Source organism: Pelobates fuscus, chromosome 2 (genome assembly GCF_036172605.1).
Source record: "Pelobates fuscus isolate aPelFus1 chromosome 2, aPelFus1.pri, whole genome shotgun sequence".
NCBI classification, from domain to species: Eukaryota; Metazoa; Chordata; class Amphibia; order Anura; family Pelobatidae; genus Pelobates; species Pelobates fuscus.
In genome coordinates, this window is record NC_086318.1 from 23,226,113 (window position 1) to 23,242,816 (window position 16,704).

Consider the following 16,704-nt stretch of genomic DNA (forward strand, 5'->3'; position numbering starts at 1 on the left):
CTCTAACATCGGCTAACCGATTCCCTATGGAATGCACGCAACAGCGACCACTATGCAATATACCGTAAAAGAATATCACCATAGTAACTACGCCCCATGAGACCACACACACCCAATGTACTTAAGAAAGGTACAATACAAAATGAAACAAAATGCCGACCTCAAAAATCACAGGGATCGTACGTTATAAGCCTCTGCATAGGCTAATGTTGCAAAGCTACAGATGTAACAACCCTGCATCTCAAACCATCTATCAAATCTACAACACTACCCCTGCGTGGGTAAACTGTTCTCTATCAAATGTTAAGAATTGCCCACCTTTACCTAGGTTGGAACCACTATGAAACATGTAATAAGCATTCCTTTTGTTTGTTTGATGTAATATGCATCTGCGTAGGCAACAATGCACCCTCTTTTCAAACCTATTACATCTCTTCTAACGTTTCGCATACGAAAAAAAAAAAAAAAAAAGGAAAGAAAATGATTGAATAAAAGGTCTCACACTTACCATACAATCTACCAGAACAACGTGATACACAACTACAGCAGATATTATATTGCACTTCCTGTTGTTCTTTTATGGAACCTTAGACATCCACAGCCATTGCTTAACTCTTAAAGGGACATTGAGTGCAAATTTTCTCTGGGGTTTAAGCCTTTGGCCGTTCACAAACGGCCACCAGCATTCAATATATTTAATATATATTCAATATGTACTTGACAGGTGTATAGTCGCCATATGGGCAGTCGTAACCTAGGACAAAAACCCCACATCCCTAACCCAATAAGACACTGACACTAGGGTATATGGGTAAAATTGTCCACAGCTTTTATTAACCATTATAACCATTTGTTTAATAATAATAAGTTATCATCAATAATAACAATCATAAATATAATAATAATAATTTAACATATAAATATGGGTCATTGCCCCCATACTCCGCCCTCGCAACCGCATCCTTCTTTTAATATAACGGGCAATGACCCCCAACATACCAACACATAAATATATCTTTAACAATTTTCAACCTTATTCCAACATAACCATTTAAGTGCCAACCATAAATAACCACGGTAGGGGTATACCCGGATACCCCTACCCCACCAGGTTCTGAGCCACCTCCAGGACTCGAAACCTACCAACCACCAGTGACCACAATTTCCATGTCCGTGACGTTCCTCATGGGAGCCTATTTCCTCCTCCTCGGCTCCCTAACCCGCCGCTGTGACAAAACGGGAAACCATTAGTGATCTTAAAAAACCCAAGGGAGGGTGGGCGGGACAAACTCGGCTAGGTAAGAAATTAAATGTGCTCTGCCTAAAATGGCTGCCTATTTAAGTAGACCAGCCCTATTACCCACAACCACCCAGTCCTGGCCGGCTCCTCCTAAGCCCGCCTCCTAACCCCTGTCAAGGCCCTCCTCCGCTAAGCTGCGCTTTGGCTCCTTGGGGCTACATGACAGGTGTATAGTCGCCATATGGGCAGTCGTAACCTAGGACAAAAACCCCACATCCCTAACCCAATAAGACACTGACACTAGGGTATATGGGTAAAATTGTCCACAGCTTTTATTAACCATTATAACCATTTGTTTAATAATAATAAGTTATCATCAATAATAACAATCATAAATATAATAATGATAATTTAACATATAAATATGGGTCATTGCCCCCATACTCCGCCCTCGCAACCGCATCCTTCTTTTAATATAACGGGCAATGACCCCCAACATACCAACACATAAATATATCTTTAACAATTTTCAACCTTATTCCAACATAACCATTTAAGTGCCAACCATAAATAACCACGGTAGGGGTATACCCGGATACCCCTACCCCACCAGGTTCTGAGCCACCTCCAGGACTCGAAACCTACCAAACACCAGTGACCACAATTTCCATGTCCGTGACGTTCCTCATGGGAGCCTATTTCCTCCTCCTCGGCTCCCTAACCCGCCACGGGCTCAGACCTTGACCCCTTAAGCTGTCTGAGCTCCCCCACCCCGGAGAAAGAGTGCCTTTTGCATCCCCTCCTGCAGCCCCAGGTTCAGCAGGTCCCAGCCCACCGCTGACAGGTGAACGCCGTCCGGGCGATAGTACCCTGGCAAACCACCTTCCAGTTCCACGTGTCTCACCACAACTCCCCCCAACTTCCTCACAAAGCTAGCCATCAAACTATTAACTTTGCCCCTGCATCTATCCAAAGCCGCGTAGTCCCGGGCGTGCCTCCAGCGCAGCCGCGGGACCATTTCCGACCATACCAACATGACCCCGGGAAGCAGATCAACCAGCCTGTTAAGGTCCTGCTTCATCCACTTCACTAGCCTCCGCTGCGGAATGAGGCCCAAGTCGTTGCCCCCCGCATGTAGTACCAACATGTCGGGCCTTACCCCGCTTGCCACCTTCCGCAACACCACCCCGCATATATCCCTCCAGCAATATCCCCTGTACCCAAGCCATTGTATTGTCAACTGGTCCTTTGGAAAGCCCAGCTGCTGGCCTTTCGCTCGAGCTGCAGCCCTCCTGGCGGCCCAGAAGACGAAGGAATGGCCCACGATCCAAGCAACACGACCTGGGGAAGGAAAAGGAGCAGTATAAAGGAGGAAAAGGAACAGTATAAATACCCCCCGGGCCCAACAGAGTGCCCACTCCCCCCACTAGCGCCCTAGCTAGCACTCCAATAAGCCTAAACGAACATAAGAGCGAAACCTGACAGACTCCCATCTCCCAATCCTCTTGACCAGGTCGTCCCCCAGTCCCAGGCGCGCAGCTTCTGTGGCTGCTCCGATGCGAAATGAGTGGGTGCCGTAGGCGCTCGCACTCAACCCCAGTCGTACCAAGCCCTTCCGGAAAACCTTAGTGAATTGGAAGCGGGATAGCGACGAGCCGTCCGCATGCACCAAGAACGACCCGTCCACTATCGGCCTCCGCTCCAAGTAGTGCACCACCGCAGCCACTGGACACAAGGCTGAACCCGGCAGGGAGCCCAGGGTCACGTCCCTGCCTGCCCCTTTCACGTCAGTTTTAGACCTGGCCAGGTGCACCACCAACTTTCCCTCAAGTACGCGAACCCTCGCTGCCTGTATGCCCCCTGAAGCAGACCGTGAGGCACTCACCAACTCACCAATCCTGAAGGCCCCGAAAAAGGCCAGGAGGAATGCCGCCGTAAACAGAGCCACTTCAAACCCATCGAAGCAGATGTCAGGCAAGGCCCGAATCAGACCCCCCAGTACCCGTACCGACACCGGGCGCCTAGTGTCCGGCGCCCCTACGTCCCCTTCGGTAGCCCTTAAGAGCCTGCCGTATAACAAAAGTTTTTGTAAGGTCCTCCCCCCCACGGAGCTTGAACCAAAAGGCCATTGCCGCCATGGTTCTGTCCACTACCGCCGGAGACGCACCGCTTGCCAACAAATGGAAGATGAACCACAGGAAGGCGTCCAGCGGCAGCTCCCCTGACGCTCGCCTCCCCAGCCCGTCCCAGGAACGCTCCCATGCACACCAGACCTTACTGTAGGCGGCCCAGGTGGCCGGTGCGAGCGACGCCTTCACAAGACCTCCAAGCATGACGCTCCTAACTGCCACATCTCGTCCGGGCACGCCAAGCCCACGTCCAGTGCCTCCGGGGCCACCGTCCGGAACCTGGACCACTGAAAACGAGACAAAGCATCAGCCACCTCGTTCAGGTACCCAGGTACATGTCGCGCGTGAAAGACCACATTAAGGGACATGCACAGCAAGACAAATCGCCGCAACAACGCCACCACTGGCCTAGACGCTGCGGACAGGTTGTTAACCGCATGCACCACGGACATGTTGTCCGAGAAGAAGACCACTTTCCGGTCCCGCAAGCTAGCCCCCCACAAGGCCAATGCCACCACCAACGGGAACAGCTCCAGAAAGGCCAAGTTACGCATGAGGGGGCTCTGCCCCCACGCCACCGGCCACTTTTCTGCGCACCATTGCCCGCCGAAGTAGGCCCCAAACCCCACGCTGCCCGACGCGTCAGTAAACAGCTCTAGCTCGGCTGTCGACACGCCTTCCCGTCGGAAGAACACCGTCCCGTTGAAATCCCTCAAGAAGGTGTCCCACACGCCCAAGTCAGCCCGCATGGACGAGGATACTCGTATGAAATGGTGTGGAGACCGGGCCGTAGCCGCTGACAAGCTGCGGCTAAACACCCTACCCATAGGGATCACCCGGCAGGCGAAGTTGAGCATCCCGATCAACGACTGCAGTTGCCGGAGCGTCACCTTACGCGCCTGCCGCACCTCACCCACTTTGGACCGTAGCGCCTCCAATTTGGACAGCGGCAGACGGCATTCCCCCAGCTCGGAATCGATCTCCAAACCCAAGAAGCTAAGGCACCCGGTCGGGCCCTCCGTCTTCTCCGCCGCTAGCGGCACCCCAAATCGGCCAGCCACCCATTCGATGGTCCTCAGCAGGTGCAGGCAAGCCGGGGAGCCAGCCGGCCCCACACAGAAAAAATCATCCAAGTAATGTACCACCGCCCTGTCCCCGGCCTCAACCCGCACCACCCATTCAAGAAAAGAACTAAACTTTTCGAAATAGGAGCAAGAAATGGAGCATCCCATGGGGAGGCACAAATCCACATAGTAGCCCCCTTCGAAAAAACACCCCAGCAGGTGATGACACGCCGGGTGGACAGGGAGCAGCCGAAAAGCCGCTTCAATGTCAACCTTTGCCATAAGAGCCCCACGCCCAGCCTTCTTCACCAGCTTGACCGCCTGGTCGAATGATGCATAAGAGACCGAGCACAGCTCCTTATCAATGTCATCGTTAACTGACCCGCCCCTAGGGTACGACAGGTGGTGAATGAGCCGAAACTTCCCGGGCTCCTTCTTAGGGACCACACCAAGAGGGGAGACCCGAAGGCCCTCCATCGGCGGCACCGGAAACGGCCCAGCCATCCTACCCAACATAACTTCCTTACCCAGCTTTTCCCGCACCACCCCTGGAAATTCCGCAACCGATTTCAGGTTGCGCGGGTGCCCCATGCTCTCTCTAGCCTGGAACGGGATATAGAAACCCTGCCCGAACCCGGCCCTGAGGAGCTCGGCGTCCGCCCTATTACCGTAGCGGCTTAGCCATGGCTCCATCGCGTCTAGCCTCACTGGGGTTAGTCCCCTGGGCAGCGGAAGCCCCTCCACCGCCAACCGCGGACCCGGCTCCCGATCCCCCGGACTTACCTTTCTTGAAGCAGCGCTGCAGCCCATGTGCCCCCCCGCAGCCGGAGCATTCATGCTTAAATCGGCAGGAAGCACCCCATTTGCATTGGCCTTCATTGAACAGCCAGCAGAGTCCCTTTTGCGAGGCGGCCGACGAGGCGGACTGTCCTTTCGCGCCAGCCGCATGCTGAAAGGGCTGCACCTTCTGCGCCATCATCAGCTTCATCCAGAGAGGCAGGTCCATCTGGTCCCACCTCATACCCGGATTAGCCGCCAACCGCTGTCGGAACTGCTCGTCATACCGCCACCATGCCAGCCCGCCATAGGTGCGGTATGCCTCCCAAATCCCGTCCAAGTAGCAGAATAGGGAAGAGCAGACGCCCGGTGACTTTTCCCCTATCACGCTGGCCAAGACGCAAAACGCCCTTAACCAGTTCCCAAAGGATTTCGGTATCTTGCGATACTTCTTCCGCTTCTCCTCTTCCTCCTTCTTCTCATCTTTTTTATCCTCCTCCTTGAGGTCAATAAATTCCTCCAAGGGAAGGAGAGAGAAGATCTCTAAGTACTCCCCCTTCCAGATCTTGTCTTTCACCTCCTGTTTAAGGTGGACCCCGAGCGGGCCGGCAAACGAGACGTATGCGTGCTGCCTTGCCGCATCCGACACCCCCCCAGTCAGTTCCGCCCGCTCGTTCCCAGCATCTCCAGGGCCGGGTGCGGCCCCTGCCTCTACACTATGTGCCGGCGCCGCCGGGGGCCCCGCCCCAGGCCCACTAGCCGCTACCCCCTGCGCCCACACCTGCCCAACGCTCACCCCTGAATCACCCCCCGCCCCCAATGAGTGGAGCAGTGATTGTAGTGTTTGTATTAGTGTGTCTGAGTGCAATGATCCGTTGGACTCACCGGCCAAGCCCCCAGAACCGGAAGCGCTCGGGGCTGCGATGGGAACTGCTGTGCTTCCACGAATGGCAACGTCCACTGAAGTCCCGCCAACCGGGGAGCTCACCCGGTGCCTCCTGAACACTGATGAAGAGCGGCTCGGTGACCTGAAACGAGGAGAAGAAGTCCTGGGCAGGGTGCACTGTTCCCCAGCAGCCCTCCCGTCCCGACCCAGGGAGCGCCTGCCGACCACCAAGGCCTCCCGGTACCCGCTGTCCTGTCGCTGCTTCCCAGGGGCCACACCCCGCGGGCTACGACTCCTACCGACACCACCTAAAACCTGCCCCCGTCGACCATGCCTGGGGGACCCCCCCCCTACCTCCCGCGGACCCACTAGATGAAGATCGACGTCGCCGCCTCTCGAAATGCCTACCGGCCCTAGCGCACCTAACTGGGGAGGGACTCCCACTGCTAGACCCGGAACCCGACCTAACACTGGGCCGACCCCGCCTACGCCCCCCCCTCTCAGCCCCTGAACTACTAAGGGCCCCACCCTCCTCACCCCCACTGCGCCCTGAAAAACTGCCCCTACGCTTCCCCCCCCGAGCCCCCACTACCCCCTGTCCAGCCCTCCTAGACAAACCCCCTGACCTACCAGGGGGAAGAGCCCTCTGCCTGCCTTCCTCCCCTACCTCCCCTTCTCCGGCCACCCTACCACTGGACCCCTGTGCCAAAGCAGCCCGACCACCCCCTGCCACCTTCTGCCCTCGGCTAACCGGCCCCCCCTCCCCCACTACCAGTCTCTTAGGGGAAGCCCGACCCCCCTTGTCCCCTACAGCCTGGGCCCTGTCCTTCCCCCGAGTACTCTTAATGCCAGCCACATCATGGGGGGCCCCTTGAGGATCCCCAGCACTTGCCTGCTGCTTCCGGCTCGCCTGGGGCCCTCTCCGGGCCGTCCTGCCCTGGGCCCCGTCCTTCCCGGCCTCCAGTGTAGTGGGTGCCCTCCCGGGCTGCATCCCAGACGGGCCAGGCCCTGGGGAGGGCCGTTCTTCAGCCGCACGCCTCCGCACGCCGGGTGCCACCCTACCCGGTCCGGGGTGCGCACCGTCAGCCTCCGCAGCCGCCACCCGCCGGGAAGCACCTCGCCTAGGCCCGGGCCGCGCCGCGGGAGGCGGGGCCTCAACCACGGGGTCCGCGGGCCTGCTGCACGTGCCGCTTCCGCCCGCGGCCTCCATTCCGCCGACACCTCCATCCTCCAGTCCCGATCCAGGACTCAGACGCCGCGGGGGCCTCCTGGCCCGTTGTGGCCTCTCTCCGCCGCCATCCCTCTCCGCCGCCGCCGTCAGGATCTGGTCCAGTTGGGCCCGAACCCAGCCCGCGTCCTGTCGCAGCGCCGCCGTCCGGATTCCAGCCAGCAACCTCTCCACGTCTTCCATGGCCCTGCAGAGGAGACAAAAAGGGGAAAACCTCACCCAGAAAAGCAGTGAACACCAGAGTGCACACAAACTCGGCTAGGTAAGAAATTAAATGTGCTCTGCCTAAAATGGCTGCCTATTTAAGTAGACCAGCCCTATTACCCACAACCACCCAGTCCTGGCCGGCTCCTCCTAAGCCCGCCTCCTAACCCCTGTCAAGGCCCTCCTCCGCTAAGCTGCGCTTTGGCTCCTTGGGGCTACAGGATTGCTGTGTTTTGGAAAAACAAATTGCAAAATTTAAGCTGAAATATCCAATATATTTTATTTCCAAATTAAATATTGCTGCCTAAATTTTGCAGTTCAATTTTTTTTTTCACTTCATTTGGTGTTAAACGAATAAACACCACCGGATTGTTTATTAAATAAAGAACAATTGAAAAATTGAGGAAATTAATTACAAATGTTAGGCTAAAATACTGGAAATGAATATGATTTAATTCTCAGTTATGTTTCTACACCAAGATAAGGTTTACCTGTTTTATAGCAAATAACCTTCTGTTTTAAAATAATGTCAATAAAATAAAATGACATTCTAATTACAATCTTTACAGGGATGCAATTTTGTTTTTGTTTTTTAAAACTCAGTTGTTAAAAACATATTGATCATTCTGCTGAATTTGTTTTTTAAAAAGTACGTATAAAAGAAATATTTTACATTAAATGCACATTATAGACATAAAAAAGTGATAAATTATTTTAAAAAAATAAACAAAAAAAAAAGAAGTTATAAAATGCTGGATAGGATACAGGGACGCTTAAAACTATCAAAATAAATAAACCAGCTGTACACATTTGAATATCTAGCGGTCTAATTGAACACATGAATATCTAGTTGTTTAATGAAATACATGAATATCTAATGGTCCAATCAAATATTTGAGAATAGGTTTAGGTGAAAATGTCAGACTCGGCTAAAATGGTCATTTTGCCCAGTTTGACTTTTTTTTTTGTCTGCATTTTGAAAGAGTTACATATATACAGTAACTGCAGCCAGATTTAAGATAAAATTAGATTAATATTGTTTTTTTTGTTTTTCGACAGCATTTAGTACAAATAAAACAAAACAAATTAATTGCTTAAAAACAGATTTTTAAATTACTTTGAATAAAACGTCTAATGAATTAAAAATGATTGTGCTGTAAAAAAAAAAAAAAAAAAAATTCAAACGAAAAAAATTTAAAAAGCCATAAGGAATATTTAATGTTTTATTGTTTAAAAGAGAATCCGTTTTAAATATGCACGACTTTGTTTTGTGTTCCAACAAGAGAACACAGAGAAATTGCCTATCTTCTTTTTCAAAAAAGTAACACTAACATTAACAAACACAGAAACACAGGAACAATGCAGCAGTGATTTGGCAAATGTTGCAGTCACTTGAATGTCATGGGTGTTTTTTTTTTATGTAATCTTCAGTGTTGTGACAAAAATGGGAGACATTTGTTGGTGAAGGTTTTAGAACAATCAGAAATGTTTTACACTAAAGAAACAATGTCTATTGTTCGTATGGCATTCTACAAAGATAGGTATGTCTGGAAAAATTTTTTTTATATCAGCAATGTGACTGAAACTTCTGACAACACTTCTGGAATAAAAGATCAAGGATAAAAGAAAACAAAAACAAAGCATTAATTCCTTAAAGCGGCACAGTAACCCCCTCTCCCCACCTCCCCCCACCACCCTCTGAATAAAAAGTATTTCATAAATGTATAAGCTGTATGAAATACTCATATTGTCTGTGTTAGAATCTCGCTGAAATTCCAACCCAGTCTAGAGATATACTGAGACAAAGTAGGGGCTTCTTTGTCTCCATATATTTCCTTCGCTTGACACTTAGTGTCGTTGGACGTCTAGCAGTGTCAACACCCCAGCTGTAGTGATGAAAATTAGCTTTCTCTATGGAGGATCTCGTGGTATCATAGGATCCTGCATAGACCTCTCTTCTGTACTATCACATATGAGCGAGAGTAGCAGTGACATCGGCTACTGGCAGCCGAAACGCCAAAGAGTATATCTGCACCAACGAGGGACAGGTTCAGGTAAGTAGAACTGACATTTCCCTGCCGTCACAGCGACCTGCCCCAGCTTCAATGTTTCCAAATTATGCAAAGTCCTAAGACGGTGAAAGTGCCCCTTGAAATGTGGCAAATATCATGCACTACTCTTTATGACCTACTACATTTTGTGAAATATGGACTTCAGACCAAGGACATGCGGACTCCTTGTATACAGAGTGTGGTTTTCTGGGTAGGGAATAGAGTGACATTTAAACAGGGTCAGATTAGCATCCTTAGTTCCTTTTGACATTTTTTTTTATTATTGACAAGAACATAATACAAAATCAACATAGTAAGAAAAAAGAAGTAGACAATAAATAAATAAATACATTAAAATTAGTAGAATAAGCCAAATTAAATAATAGGAGATGGCCATGTGGAATGTGAAAGCCTGTTTTTGGTACTGTTCCTCTATTTAACCATTGTGGGGGAAGATGTTCCAACTTTACTGCACAGTTACATCCATCATTCTTCCAATACATCCATCATTTCCACAAGAAGGTGCGTTGATTTGCCGTATACTGCAGACCATTATGTTCGTCCATTGGCGGGGGCCTGTCAGCACTGGCGGATCCAGAGCCTTATCTCGGGAGGGGCACTCATATATAATTTAAAGAAACAATCCAGGCACAATAACCACTACAGCTCTCTGTAGTGGTTATGGTGCCAGGATGCTGTGGTGCCCTCCCAGAGTAAATAGTCAAACCGTTTAAGAACAGTTTGACAATTTACCTGGGGTCTGCCAGGATAGGGGTTGTAGTATGGGGATAGGGCCTCTAGGTAGGTAGGTGTGTGTGTGACTTGTGTGTGTGTGCAGTGGGAGCACTGTGTGTAGGAGGGGCATTGTGCGTTTGTGTGAGTGGTGTAGTGTGTGCATGGGAGCGCAGTGTATATATGGGGTGCAGTGGGAACACTGTGTATGGGGTGTAGTGGGGGCAGTGTGTGTATGGGGGGGTGCAGTGGGGGTAGTGTGTACGGGGGTGCAGTGGGGGTAGTGTGTGGGGGTAAGTGTGTGCATGGGGGTGCAGTGGGGGTAAGTGTGCATGGGGGTGCAGTAGGGGTTAAGTGTACATGGGGTAAGTGTGTATGGGGGTGCAGTGGGGGTAAGTGTGTGTATGGGCTGCAGTGGGGGTAAGTGTGTGTATGGACTGCAGTGGGGGCAGTGTGTGTATGGGGGTGCAGTGGGGGCAGTGTGTATGGGGGTGTAGTGGGGATAAGTGTGTGAATGGGCTGCAGTGGGGGCAGTGTGTGTATGGGGGTGCAGTGGGGGCAGTGTGTGTATGGGGGTGTAGTGGGGATAAGTGTGTGTATGGGCTGCAGTGGGGGCAGTGTGTGTATGGGGTGTATGGGGGTGCAGTGTGTGTATGGGGGTGCAGTGTGCGTGGGGGTGCAGTGGGGGCAAGTGTGTGTATGGGGGTGCAGTGTGTGTATGGGGGTGCAGTGGGGCAGTGTGTGTATGGGGGTGCAGTGGGGGCAGTGTGTCTATGGGGGTGCAGTGGGGGTAAGTGTGTGGTGGGGCAGTGTGTGTGTGTAGTTGGGGGGGGGGTAATTAAAACAGATAAGTGTTGTTGTTTTTTAAATTAAAAAATATGTTTTATATCTCCCCTCCGTTCTTACCTTTGCCCAGGGAAGGGAGGATATAAAGCATATTTTTTTTTTATTTAAAAACAAATATTTGCAATTACTATTATAAATATTATCCCCCCTCCCTTCTTACCTTTGCCCAGGGAGGGGGGATATCCCTTCTGTGAAGCCCTGGTGGTCCTCGTGGATAATCCCTGGCGGTTCTAGTGGGGGAGTGAACTCTAGCCTGCACCTCGTGGGCTAGAGTTCACTCTCGCGAGAACGGAGCGTTGCCATGGTAACCGCGGCAACGCTCCGTTCTCGCGAGAGGAGAACCGGCGGAGCTGCAAGCTAGAGCTCCCGGGTCTCCTCTCCCTCCAATGCCGACCGCCCAGCAATGTGCCAGCGGACTGGAGAGGGAGATCTCTGATCTCCCCTCCGGTCCGTGAAGGCACCCAGCAGGATCCGCTCTCGGGGGGGGCAATTGCCCCGTTGCCCCCCCCCCTGGATCCGCCACTGCCTGTCAGGGTACCTGAGGTTCTATGCTGGTTAAGAAACACGCCGATAAACGTAGAAGGGCGGCTCCGGTGTTTGTTCCAGGTGATAGAGTATGGTTGAGTACAAGAAACATCCGTCTAAAAGTACCTTCCATGAAATTCGCTCCTCGTTATATTGGACCTTACAGGGTGCTGACTCGGATTAACCCTGTTGCGTATCGTCTAGCTCTTCCTACTGCCTTACGCATCCCTAACTCATTTCATGTTTCATTGCTGAAACCACTAGTCTGCAACCGATTTTCCTCCACAACGTCCTCTCCTCGCTCTGTTCAGGTGGAGGGTCAGGAGGAGTATGAGGTTAACTCTATTATCGATTCTCGAATCTCCCGGGGGAGAGTACATCTGGTCGATTGGAAGGGATATGGTCCTGAGGAGAGGAGTTGGGTACCTCAAGAGGATGTTCATGCTCCTCGTCTCCGCAGGGTGTTTCACTCCCGCTTCCCATCTCGTCCCGGTTCCTTCCGCCCGGTGGGCGTATCTGAGAGGGGGGGTACTGTCAGGGTACCTGAGGTCTCTACCTCCGAGAGAGGCAGAGACTTAGATGTCTATCCATCCGGACGGGCTGTTTCCTCTGTTCCTCGCGGTCCTCCCGGTCACGTAAACGCCGGCCGCGAGGGAGTCACTTCCTTTTGTAGCAGGACGTCCGGAAACCGACGTCATGACGCCAGCCCGGAACGACCTGTCACTCAATCCTTTAGAGACTAATCAAATCTCGTCGGAGGCGTGTCTCTCCCTCCGAGCCAGGGTATTTAAACTTGCTTCTCCCATTTGCTCATTGCCCTGTCGTGGTTCTAGCCTGTCTAGTCACACAGTGCTCTGGTATTTTCTGTTATCCCTTTGGTTCCGACCCGGCTTGTTTGACTTACTCTGTTTACCTCTGTTATCCTTGACCCGGCTTGTTCCTCGCTTACCTGTCCTCTCGTTCCCTCGACCTCGGCTTGTCTCTGACCATTCTCTATACTCTCCGTACGTTAGTCCGGCCATTCTAAGGTCCGGTATACGTATCCTGTACCTGTTTGTACTCTGCGTGTTGGATCCCTGTCCCGATCCTGACAGGGCCAGACTCAGATCCAAGTATATCCTATCCGCAGTAATTGCTACTCTAACAGGCAATATTCATAATGGTGTGTAGGAGTTTGAGAAATAATACATCAAACAATGTAACACATCTCAGTGAGTCTTGCCTCGTAATTATACAATCTTTCTATCAAATAATCCAATAATCAGAATGTATTTCTAACCCTATAGTGCTCCTTTATCACAGTAGACTGGTGTATACTCGCTAAATACAATGTTTTTGTTTCTGTCCAAACCCTCTCTATCAACACAGTAGATTTCCTCCGTCTTGTATTTTCTTTTGAATGCCACCTTCTCTTTTCTTTTATTTCTCTTATTTTCCCTAACACCGCAAGATTATGTTTTTATTTGGCGTTCAACACATAGCTCGAAATGATAATAAAGTTGTTAGAGGAAAAATACAATTGCAGAAAACTGCTGTTATATAGGGAGCTTACTAAAAAACAAATGTCACAAAGTTCATATAATGCCCAGTCTAAGTGTTCCTTAGACTGGGCATTAGACTTCATAAACTCAACTTGTAAAATAAACATATTTGCTGTAGTATGGCCATTACTTTTTTTTTTTTATTAAACACACTAATTCTAAGCATTAAAACCACTACGACCTTCTGTAGAGGCTATGATGGCATCATGTGACAGAAATAGGGCAAACTGTTGAAATTAAATGGTTTGTCCTTCTACTTGAATCCCGTTGGGCGACAAGACTTCACTCAGCAACTGGTGGCACATCCAGCTTCTGCAGAGCTGCAAAGCTGGACGACGACCCTTACGTCATTCACTGGTTGGAGTTGACATTTTTCCAGGCTGCCTAATGACGCAAAAGATCTAAAATATCTCACTATGTGCAGTGTTTTAAATTGAAGCCTTTAATGGCTGAATAGGTTTGAAATGGCTAAATGATCTATGGATAGGATGTTAGGAACATGGATAGTTGGTACCAATATACAAATCACATCCATTGCCACATCCAAAGTTAAGTGTTTTGTAATATTTGCGTATGCGGCAATATCTGGGAAACTGATGGATTTTATCAAGAACCTTCAGGTTTAGCAGTTGGTCTTTAGACAACCCAACTGTTCTCTGAACATGAGAATAGCATGAAACTTCATCCACTCCCCATTTGACCTCCCAGTCGCTAAATTGAGTATTTCACCAATTTCTTATGGAAAACCACTCTGTAGCTGCCTGAATGGACTCATCCTATTCCAATTAACTACGCCTCTACCTGATCGGATCTATTTCTCTCAGAACTGCCTCTTCCAGTGCCCTGTATGGGGAAACCTCTGGTCAAAAGGTAACAGAAAAATAGGGCATTTAGTAGAGTTACGACCATTCATGGCAACCACAGTCAGGCAGACAAAGGGTTCTCCTGAAATGCAAACTCAGCTAAAGGCACTAGAAATTGACTCTGTAATTTGCAAAACATACATTACTAAATTCAGAGTTGGACAGTTTTGTGGACTATGTGACAAATGCTGAAATATTGTATTTTTATCCACTCCTTTGTGATGCATCGAAACAGCTGTTCTCTTTCTTTATATTTGAGTATTCATGGCTACATGGTCTCATTCTATTACGAAATCTTCAGCTATATTTAACAACGTTTATTTTTACCCTGTTGGCATTACAGAAGCTTCAAATGCAGAAAAGAAAGAAAGAAAAAAAAAACTGCACAAATCAGGCACGAGGCATTGAGGGCCCTTGTGAATGGGGAAAAAAAAAATCCTGGCGTTGGATGCTCGGCGAACAATGAGAATCAGGTGATTTCCTGCCGTACTAGAGAACCTTTTAATTTAAAAAGAAACAAAACACATTTCATTCTCTATCGTATTCATTGCTTGAGTAAATTCACACAATAACACGAGAGGACACATTTAGGTTCGATGGAATGTTTAAAAAAATTTCCTTTATGTTTGTTGTTGGGAAAAATTGATATTTCATGTTCAGATGAAAGAGCATAAAATGCATATTTTTTGTAAGAAGTACTTTTTTTTTCTGCTACCCAGATGAGAACATTATAAAAGCTTTGGAGCAGATCAAGGGTTTTAGTTATCCGGAGAGTTCAATGTAAAGTGGTATAGTGTTTATTATCTGAAAAACGTACTGTCTAATCCCCAACGCAAAGATTGGAGCATGAACTATTTTATTTATTAGACGCTTCCTGTAGACTTACTAGGTGGTGTTTTTGCCAACATAAGTCAGTAAATGGCTTACTCTGAAATATCAGTCTACAAGATTGTTGCTTATTGTTTACTGCATCCTGTGGGTTGACTTCTGATCATAACTCACCACTTTCAACATGGTTTTTCCTGGTGAGTGTCCTGGGTTAACGTCAGAGCAACAAAGCAAAAAATCATCACTGTTTGCTGTCATCACTCCTAGTCTTCTGATAAAAAAACAAAAAATTTCAAAATGCAACAATTTTGGGTAGTGATGTCGCGAACATAAAATGTTCTGTTCGCGAACGGCATACGCGAATTTCGGCAAATGTTCGCGAACGGGCGAACCGGGCGAACAGCCATAGACTTCAATAGGCAGGCGAATTTTAAAACCCACAGGGACTCTTTCTGGTCACAATAGTGATGGAAAAGTTGTTTCAAGGGGACTAACACCTGGACTGTGGCATTCCGGAGGGTGATCAATGGCAAAACTCCCATGGAAAATTACATAGTTGATGCAGAGTCTGGTTTTAATCCATAAAGGGCATAAATCACCTAACATTCCTAAATTGTTTGGAATAACGTGCTTTAAAACATCAGGTATGATGTTGTATCGATCAGGTAGTGTAAGGGTTACGCCCGCTTCACAGTGACAGACCAAACTCCCCTGTTTAACGCACCGCAAACAACCGCAAACAGTCAATTTGCACAACCGCAAACTAGCCATTTGCACAAGGTTGCAGGGCTGCCATCAGAAATTTTGGGGCCCCTGACAAAGTTCAAGGTCTGGGCCCCTAGAGCCCACTCACGAGTCCGCCCACAGGGCTGTCCTTGAATCTGCCCACAAGGATGCTGTATGTGTGTAGAGTGAATGCAGAGTCTCTGTGTGTGTGTAGTCAATGCACAGTGTGTGTTTAGTGGATGCAGTGTGTGTAAAGTGGCCAAATGTAGTTCTGAATCTGTTGTAAGTCCCAGAATGCTTTGCTAGCTGGGGATCTACAATTTGCAGGGCTGTATTTAGCACTCAGCAGTGTATGTGTGTTTGAATATAAACATGGTATTGAATGGAGCATGTGTGTATTTGAATGTTGGTGTTTGAATGCAAGCGTGCATTTGTCTGTAGTGTATACACACACACACACACACACACAGATAGATAGATACACACCCTGACATACATGCAAATACACAGACACACAGTTACACATATTGGCACATAGTTACACACACATATATACTCAGGTTCACACTGACATACTGACATACAAACATATACACAGACACATTCAGGTGCAAACTGACACACAGACACATACACACACTGATATACATACATGCACACACATAGGAGATACAGGCACATGCATTGACATACATGGAAATATACAGACACGGTTACACACACACACACACACACACACACACACACACACACACACTGACACCCAGATACAGACACACAGATACACGCACACAGATACACGCACACAGAGATACACACTCAGGTGCAATCTGGCACCCATATATACACAGATACACACACTAACACTCTGATACATACACACACACACACACACTGACATACATGTAAATATACAGACACACTGAAAGATACAGACACACACACACACACTCAGGTGCACATTGACACAGATACATACAGATGATGTAGAATTATTAAAAAAATCTTATTGTATTTATATTGAATTGCTGCTCTAACTCTGTATTAACCTGATACTGTGACAA